Source organism: Bison bison, unplaced genomic scaffold (genome assembly GCF_000754665.1).
Source record: "Bison bison bison isolate TAMUID 2011002044 unplaced genomic scaffold, Bison_UMD1.0 scf7180017864516, whole genome shotgun sequence".
Lineage (NCBI taxonomy): Eukaryota > Metazoa > Chordata > Mammalia > Artiodactyla > Bovidae > Bison > Bison bison.
In genome coordinates, this window is record NW_011495069.1 from 9,254,841 (window position 1) to 9,263,860 (window position 9,020).

At 47.5% G+C, this 9,020-nt stretch overlaps 1 protein-coding gene across 1 annotated transcript in view; it reads right to left on the reverse strand.

Annotated features, from left to right (window-relative positions):
- The window catches only part of KDF1 (keratinocyte differentiation factor 1), a 13,543-nt gene extending 13,289 nt beyond the window's left edge, over positions 1-254 (reverse strand). Inside the window, exon 1 of the mRNA XM_010830119.1 lies at positions 194-254. The gene's annotated coding sequence lies outside the window, so the exon portion shown is untranslated. The remainder of the gene's footprint in view (positions 1-193) is intronic.
- Positions 255-9,020: the final 8,766 nt, after the last annotated feature.

A 9,020-nucleotide genomic window follows, 5' to 3' on the forward strand; every position in this document is an offset into this window, starting at 1 on the left:
CTGCCGGCCCAGCCTAGGCGCCCGCTCAGGCCGCTCCCTGGCCGGGCCCGGCCCGCGCACCCCGGAAGTGGGAGGGTGGCCCCGGAGGAACCGGCCCCTGGACCCTCGCCCGCCCGGCCGTAGCCTCGGGAGGGGGTCTTCCCACACTGGTGCCGCCCTGATTCGCGGCCCCTCGGGCCCGCGCGGGGCTTACCTGTCCCGCCAGGTGAGCCGCCTCCAGCTCGGCCCCTCCCCCCGCCCCCCCTCGCTGCTCACCTGGGGCGCCAGGTGAGCGTCTCGCGGGAGCGCTGCACGGGCCGCCGCTGGGGACACACTTCCTGCCTCCGCGAAGCGCCTCCGCAGCGCACCTGGGCCGAGGCTCCGCCCCGGGAGCTGGGCGGGCAAGTTGGCCGGGCTCTGGCGCTCGACCTGCGGACTCAGAGAGCAGCGCTCGGCCTAGTCGGATTAAATGAGGCCTGGAGGGCACCGTGGACAGACGCTGGGCTCAGTCTTCTTTTCTGTTAAATGGGCAGATGGTCCTAGCAGTCTCTAGCGCCTGCCAGGCTTTAAAGGCTCAGCCCAAAGGGCATGTCTCCAGAGACGCCTTCCTTTTGGCCTGCCTGCTAACTCGCTTCAGTGTCCAACTCTGCAACCCAGTGTACTGTAGCCCCGCCAGGCTCATCTGAAAATGGGATTCTCCAGGCAAGAATACTGGAGTGGGTTGCCATGCCCTTTTCCAGGGGATCTTCCCAACCCAGGAATCGAACCCACATCTTTTATGTCTCCTGCATTGGCACGCGTGTTCTTTACCACTCTGGCCACCTGGGAAGCCTCCTCTTTTACAACTATGCCCGTCTGGTTTTCTGTTATATAGAGCAGTTCTCTGCAGTCCTATCAAAATATTCAGCACACTATTCTCTTCTGTCTCCTCCTTTAGCCTCTGACTAGGGTATAGTCATGTTCCCCAGTGTCCTGGGTGCCCAGAGCAGGACCAGATACATAGTAGATGCTGAGCTCAGCTGGTAAAGAATCCGCCCTCAATGCAGGAGACCTGGGTTTGATCACTGGGTTGGAAAAATCCCCTGGAGAAAGGAAAGGCTACCTACTCCAGTATTCTAGCCTGGAGAATTCCATGGACAGCCCATGGGGTTGCAAAGAGTCGGACATGACCGAGTGACTTACACTTTCAGCAGATATTCTCTGCTGAGTGAACCACTGGGCTCTGATGACTCCCTTTGTCCTGAGGGGGCCTGGTTCGCCTGTTCTGCTCAGTTCACTTTCTCTGTCCCAGGAAATCTGCAGAGGAAGACAAGGGCCTCTGCTCTGGGGCCTAGGAGCAGTGTGGAAGAGCAGACTGGGCTGTGCAGTCATGAAATACATCCCAGATGAGCAGAAGTGGCCAAAATAGGCCATGATCACTGCATCCCACGGGGTCTCTGTAAGAGACAATGTCATTGGCAGCAGATGTCAGCAGTCGGATTATTCTACGTTCCTACTCCTCTTAATACCAACTTCATAGCAACTATAGCAGCAGTGAACAATGCTCTAGGGAGCATCTCCAGGATCCATGCTTAACCCTTTACTTGCATGGTATTATTTAATCCTTCCACCTGAGAATAACACCTCAGGTGTTATCATTTTTATTTTACAGGTGAGGAAACTGAGGCTTAGGAAGGGGAAATTATTTGCTCAGGCATTTGGCCCAAATGGTGTAACTTTGGGCAAGACGACTTCTCCAAACCTCATCTGTGGAAATAATAGTATCTCTCTCCAACTGGGAGAATTTCAAAAGGGTACAGATGCAAAGTGAGATAAAGGATATTGGAAGAGATCACTGAGGTAGGATGGGTAAGTGGAATTCAGTACCACTGAGCCCCTTCTTCTCCAGGTATGCCAAAGATTCACTACCTCCTAATCCCAGATGGAGATACCGCCAATTAGGAGAGAACCCTTTGCCCGCTTTGGTTTGCCAAGTCCTCCCCTTCCCCAGCCAGGGTGGGACACTCCTTGGAAGCTAATTCCCACGGTGACTGGGGGGTTTCCTTCCCTATCTCACCTCTCAGGGCACCATGGCCTATTCTATAGGTGCCCTGCCGTGTGCACAGAGTAGGTGCTCAATTTCCACCACAGACCCTCCATGACAGTCCTTCTCAGTACATCTTGTCCACATTCTCACCTGGGGTGGCAAGTGGCCACTCTAACTTCATTTGGACCTCAGAAAGTGAGTCATATCGTGTACAGTTGAATATCTGTGTACTGTAAGACCCAGTAAGTGTTTTCTGGGATACAGCCACAAGAATTTCACATATATACCAAGAGACATGTACAAGAACGGTGGCAGAAACATGGTTCACAGTAACCTCAAACTGTGGTGAAAACATCCAAATGCCGTTGATAGGAGATAAAGAAATGTGAAATAATTATATAGCAGTAGAAAATGAATGAAAAATAACAGCATGGCTAGATCACAGTGATATAATACTGAGTGAAAAAACTGCGAGTCAGAGAAGAGTGCATGGGGAATGGTATCCTTTTCATAAAGTTCAAATACAACTGGAAGTACTATATTTAGGTATAATATTGGGTTGAACCATATTGCATAGCTATTTTTTGACTGGTTTTTAAAAATGAATTGATTAATTAATTTTTGGCTGTGCTGGAGCTTTATTACTGCCCGGGCTTTCTCTAGTTGCAGAGAGCAGGGGCTATTCTCTAGTTGCGGTGCTCAGGCTTCTCATTGTGGTGGCTTCTATTGTTGCAGAGCACAGGCTCTAGAACTCTGTTGTGGTGCATGGGTTTAGTTGCTCCCTGGCATATGGGATCTTCCTGGACCAAGGACTGAACTCATGTCGCCTGCATTGTAAGGCGAATTTTTAACCACTGGACCACCAGGGAAGCCCTTTTTGACCTAAAAAAAAAAAATATATATATATATATATATATAAATTCATAAGGTTAAGCCCATGGACAGAGGAGCCTGGTAGGCTACAGTCCTTGGGGTGACAAAGAGTTGAACACGACTGAGTAACTTTCACTTTCAGCCTAATTTATGTGTGGAAGAAAATATTTTTTTAAAAAAGCAAGATGATGAGGAACACAAAATTCAGAATAATGATTATCTGGGGGTGGGGTAGTGGAGGGATCAGAAATGACAGGGACCCTGGAGAAGGAAATGGCAATCCACTCTAGTATTCTTGCCTGGGAAATCCCATGGACAGAGAAGCCTGGCGGGCCACAGCCCCTGGGGTCGTGAAAGAGTTGGACACGATCTAGCGACTAAACAATAATACTGCATATTGCTCATATTTCTATACATGATGAAATAAATATTTACTTGACTAAATAAAGTCTTGGGGAAAAAAAAAGAAATGATGGGGAAATCCATAAGCAGACTTCACTTTTAATGGTGTTCTGATTCTTGGGTTGGACTCTAGGACTTTCATTTTTATCATAAATGAATGAGTACATGAAAAAATAGCAATTTATGCTGTAACTAAATGATTAAGGACACTGTTACCTGTCAAGTTTTCTTTCTTTTTTTTAAAAAACAATTTTTGGCCACACCCCAAGTAGCACATGGGACCTTACTTCCTCAGTCAGGGATCAAACCCATGCCTCTTGAATTGGAAGGCAGTCTTAACCACTGGACTACCAGGGAAGTCCCTTGCAAAGATTTCAAGGTACCAAAAAATCTAAGAGTCTAGAATCTTGTTCAGTTTTCCCCCATTTGTTTATTCATTCAAAGATTAAGGTATAATTTACATATAGTGAAATTTATCCATTTTAGTGTACAGCTCTGTGAATTTTGAAAAATACATACATCGGCATAACCACCACCACAATCAAAATTTAGATCAGTTTCATCACCCCCCCTGCAAATTTCCCTAAACTTTTCTGCAAGCTGTTCCTCCCCCCGTCTCAGCCCTTGGCAACCATTGATCTTTTTTCTGTCTCCATAGTTTTGCTTTTTCCAGAACATGTTTAGTAAATGCACACTACGAAATTCTGATTCTGTAGTACCTAAAACACGGTAGATTAATAAGTAGCAACATGATGATTGAAGCAGCTCAGAACTATGTTCTTTGCTTAGAAAGGGAAAAAGCGGGGAGGGAAGGAAGGAAAATATAAATCTCTGAACTTCTGGCCGCATTCTCTGATGTGTGAGGGGACCTTTCTCTGGAGGCCCTGCCTCCCACCAGCTGTGTGGCCCTGGAGAAGCCACTTCCCTTCTCATCTGTAAAATGGAGATGATAACATTTCCTCCTCTAGTGTTTTTTGTGGAGTACTTTGCAAAAGGCACAAGTTAGCTGGCATTCTAATCATGTGTGTGTGTGTGTTCAGTTGTGTCCAACTCTTTGCAACCCCGTGGACTAAAGCCTGCCAGGCCCCTCTGTCCACGGAATTTTCCATTCCAGGAAAATTCTTACCTGGAATTTTCCAGGCAAGCAAGAATACTAGAGTGGGTTACCATTTCCTCTTCCAGGGAATCTTCCTGACCCAGGGATCAAACCCGTGTCTCTTGCATCTCCCTGGCAGGCAGATTCTTTACCACTGTGCCACCTGGGAAGCATGGCCACACTGAAACCTCTCTCGTCCTCTGCCCATCTCCCTCCCACACTCAAACACACTGGGCCCTGTTCCCAAGGGCCCATTCCCCTGCCGCAGTGCATATTGAAAAACTCTGTCAAAAACTGATGACTTTATAGGTATTAATATATCCCCCCCCAAATTGAACCCAGGGACTCAAATAGGTACTTATACAACAGTATTCATTGCAGCACTATTCACAAGAGCAGAAAAGTGGAAAGCTCAAATGTCTATTAACAGATGAGTGGATAAACAAAATATGGTATATATGCACAATGGAGTGTTATTTAGCCATGAAAAGAATGAAATTTTTGTGATACATGCTACAACATAGATGAACCTTGAAGATATCATGCTAAGTAAAACAAGCCAGACACAGAAGAACAAATATTGTGATTCCACTTATATTCAGAACAAACAAATTCATAGAGACAGGGATTAGGGGTTTCCAGGAGCTAGAGAGAGGGAGGAGTTGGGAGTTGCTGCTTAATGGGTACAGAGTTTCTATTTGGAATGATGAAAAATTTTGGAACTAGATAATGGTGATGGTTGCACAACAGTGTGAATGTAAATAATGCTGCTGAACTGTAACTTAAAAATAGATAAAATGGCAAATTTTCTCTGTGTGTGTGTGTATATATATATATACCACAATTTAAAAATCATATATATTATATATAATATATATATATAAACCACAATTTAAAAACCCTCAAGTTGATGACATTCTTTGAAAACAAAACAAGTCACCCTACAGGTCCAGCATTCAATGTAACAAAGGAGATAGAAGTCTATTGGAATGAAATTTCCAGATAATAACCCACTTCTGCTGTGCAGTTTACAAAGCAAACACTTAAATTTGATCCTTACAGAAGTCCTAGACATAACCGTGGTCATATTCATTTTGCAGATGGGGGAACCGAGGCACAGCAAGGTCCCAAGGCCATATTGTTACTAAGTAGTGGAGCTAGGTAGGAATCCAGTCCTTTTGGATCAAATGGCAACCCACTCCAGTATGCTTGCCTGAAAAATTCCGCGGACAGAGGAGAACGGCGGGCTAGAGTCCATGGAGTCGCAGAGTCAGACACAGCGACTTCACTTTCTTTTCTTTTCTTGCAGTTTCTTACTGTGCCATTCTTCTGGCCCTTAAAGCTGTGTTCGGGCTTCTTTCTGTGCCTTTCTAACCACCTGAGCTCATTTTTTTCCTCTTGGCCACAATAGGAGACCGTTGTTCTGATCTTCCGCTTCCACATTTTGGCTCTGTTCTGATTGATGTTTATTTTTCGGGTCTGCTTCCTCGGCCGCCATTTTGTTCCTGGGATGGAGACAGAATGAAGAGGAGAGGGAGGTGTCAAGGACGGCTGGGGTTCTGGCTTGTGCTACTGGGATGGATGGAGATGACTGGGGAGGGCAGGTTTGGGGTATGAAACTGTAAACTTGGTATTCTCTCTCTCTTTAGTCGCTAAGTCCTGTCCGACTCTTGCGACCCCTTGGACAGTAGCCTGCCAGGCTCCTCTGTCCATGGGATTCTCCAGGCAAGAATATTCGATCAGTTGAGTTTAAGGATTTGTGAGATAACCAAGAAATGTCACGATTGTATATATGGATGACGTTCAGAATGATATTTGGAAGCTCTAAGACCTGCAGCTCTGGGGGTGGGGAGAAGCACTGGTTCAGAGGAGTGTGGGCAATGAACTGTGGGTCAATGGTATCTGCGGCTTGCCTCTGGTGTGCTTCTCCCATGGAGAGCACTAGAGGGCAGCACTAACAGCAGAAATTGCCAGAACTTCAGAGTCACTGCTGCCGCTGCTGCTAAGTCGCTTCAGTCGTGCCCGACTCTGTGCGACCCCATAGACGGCAGCCCGCCAGGCTCCGCCGTCCCTGGGATTCTCCAGGCAAGAACACTGGAGTGGGATGCCATTTTCTTCTCCAATGCATAAAAGTGAAAAGTGAAAGTGAAGTCGCTCAGTCGTGTCCGACTCTTAGCGACCCAATGGACTGCAGCCCACCAGGCTCCTCTGTCCATGGCATTTTCCAGGCAAGAGTACTGGGGTGGGTTACCATTGCCTTCTCTGAGTCACTGCTACTGCTAAGTCACTTCAGTCGTGTCCGACTCTGTGCGACCCCACAGACGGCACTGGGCTCCCCCGTCCCTGGGATTCTCCAGGCAAGAACACTGGAGTGGGTTGCCATTTCCTTCTCCAATGCGTTGAAAGTGAGAAGTGAAAGTGAAGTCGCTCAGTCGTGTCCGACCCTCAGCGACCCCATGGACTGCAGCCTACCAGGCTCCTCCGTCCATGGGATTCTCCAGGCAAGAGTACTGGAGTGGGGTGCCATTGCCTTCTCCGCTCTGAGTCACAGGATCCATCTATTAATCAACTGGAGTCCTAAATGCACCCCTGTTGAGCAGCAGCGAGAACTTATTTCTCTGAACCTCAGCCTTTCTCATCCTAAAACGGGATTAACATGACGATCCCTTTCATGCATTGGAGAAGGAAATGGCAACCCACTCCAGTGTTCTTGCCCGGAGAATCCCAGGAACAGAGGAGCCTAGTGGGCTGCCGTCTATGGCGTCGCCAGAGTCGGACACGACTGAAGCGACTTAGCAGTAACAGCAGCAGGATAGAGCAATGGTTCAGAGTTTGAACTCTGGAGCCAGAGAGCCTGAATTTATGCCCCAACTCTGCCACTTACTAGCTCTGTGACTTTGGCCAAGTTACAGAACTTCTTTGTGCTTCAGACGCGCCTTGTTCATAAAGTTAGATTAGTAATAGTTTCACATGGTGATCACTACAGGGGCTGGCACATGGTTGTTAGATTGCAGCTATTTTATTTTAACCTCTTCTTCTTGCCCCTTCTCTACCTCCCCTGCCATTATGAGGCCAGGACTTTTAGAGGCCAGACCACTGCCTCTGAGAATAAGCAGAACAAATGGCTATGACTACTATGATCACCTACTATGTCTTAGACATATTATGAGCCTTATTCCCATATAATCCTCACAGTAACTCAGTGAATAGATCCCAAATCCTTATTTTGTAGCTAAGAAAACAGAGGTTCAGAGATTTAAGCCCCTTGCCCACAGTCACGCAACTAGTAAGGGGCAAAGCCTGGAACTGAGCCCAAGTTCTTCCTGTTCAGAGCCTGAGCTCTTTGCAGTGGCTCCTCTGGGTACCACTGAAACCCGGCCCCAGAGGATGCCCCAGGCTGCAGCAGAATGGGGGAATCCTCCAGCTGTAATCAGCTCTAATCCTACTCACCGTACTTCTCTTTCCCAGATATAATTTCCTGGAATTCTGAATGTAATAAGTGGGATGGAACCACCTGAAAGGGAACCCTGAGGGCACAGAATAGTGGAGGATGAGCAGAACTGGAACATGGAAGTTGAGGCTATCTCAGATCCAACCAGTCCATCCTAAAGGAAATCAGTCCTAATATTCATTGAAAGGACTGATGCTGAAGCTGAAACTCCAATATTTTGGCCACCTGATGAGAAGAACTGACTCACTTGAAAAGACCCTGATGTTGAGAAAGATTGAAGGCAGGAGGAGAAGGGGACGACAGAACATGAGGTGGTTGGATGGCATCACTGACTCAATGGACATGAGTTTGAGTAAACTCAGGGTGTTTGCAATGGACAGGGAGGCCTGGCGTGCTGCAGCCCATGGGGTCGCAAACAGTCTGACACAACTGAGCGACTGAACTGAACTGGTTCTTCTGATTGGCCAGGTCTGTCTGTATTGGTCAGACAATGGGCCAATGATCATTCATAGCTGCCTCTCCCCTTTCCTTCATTGGCTAAAGAAGCTGAAGAGAACCAGGGGAGTCCCAGAGTTATCCTGGAGAATGGTGGACAGATAAGCTGGGATCCAGGCTGGGCTAATGATGAAGTAAGGGTGTACTAGGAGCTCCGGAATTCTAAGGAGCTGGGCTGTAGGGATTCTGGAACTGTAGGTTGGGCTGTTGAAAGAGAGACCCCAGGTCCACCTGACACCGGGGGAATTACTGGGGCTCCCTGACTTTAGCTTGTATGACACCCAGTTTAGGCCTGGAGGGAGCTGCAGGCTGAGAAACCATCCTGTACCGGTTGAGGCAGGTTCTGAATTTGATTCCAAGCTCTAGTAGTGATATTTTCTGCAGAATCCTTGTGCTGAAGAAAACTTGATCCAACTCCTTCAGCTTACTGATGAGGAAATAAGGCCCCTGAGGAGAATGGCTTTAGCTGAGGTCACATAGTGAAGAAGCAGTGGGCCCTGGAGGAGGTGGTGTCAGGATAGGCTTGGTTCATATTCTGCCTTTACGGTGAGCTGGGCAAGTGACTCAGCCTTTGTGGGCTTTAGCCACATCAGTAAATTCTATTCATTCAGCTTTCTCGTGCCTAAAGTCCACCTTACCCCTCGTACTCTCCCTTACTCTCTTATACACCACACACACACACACACACTCCTGTCTCT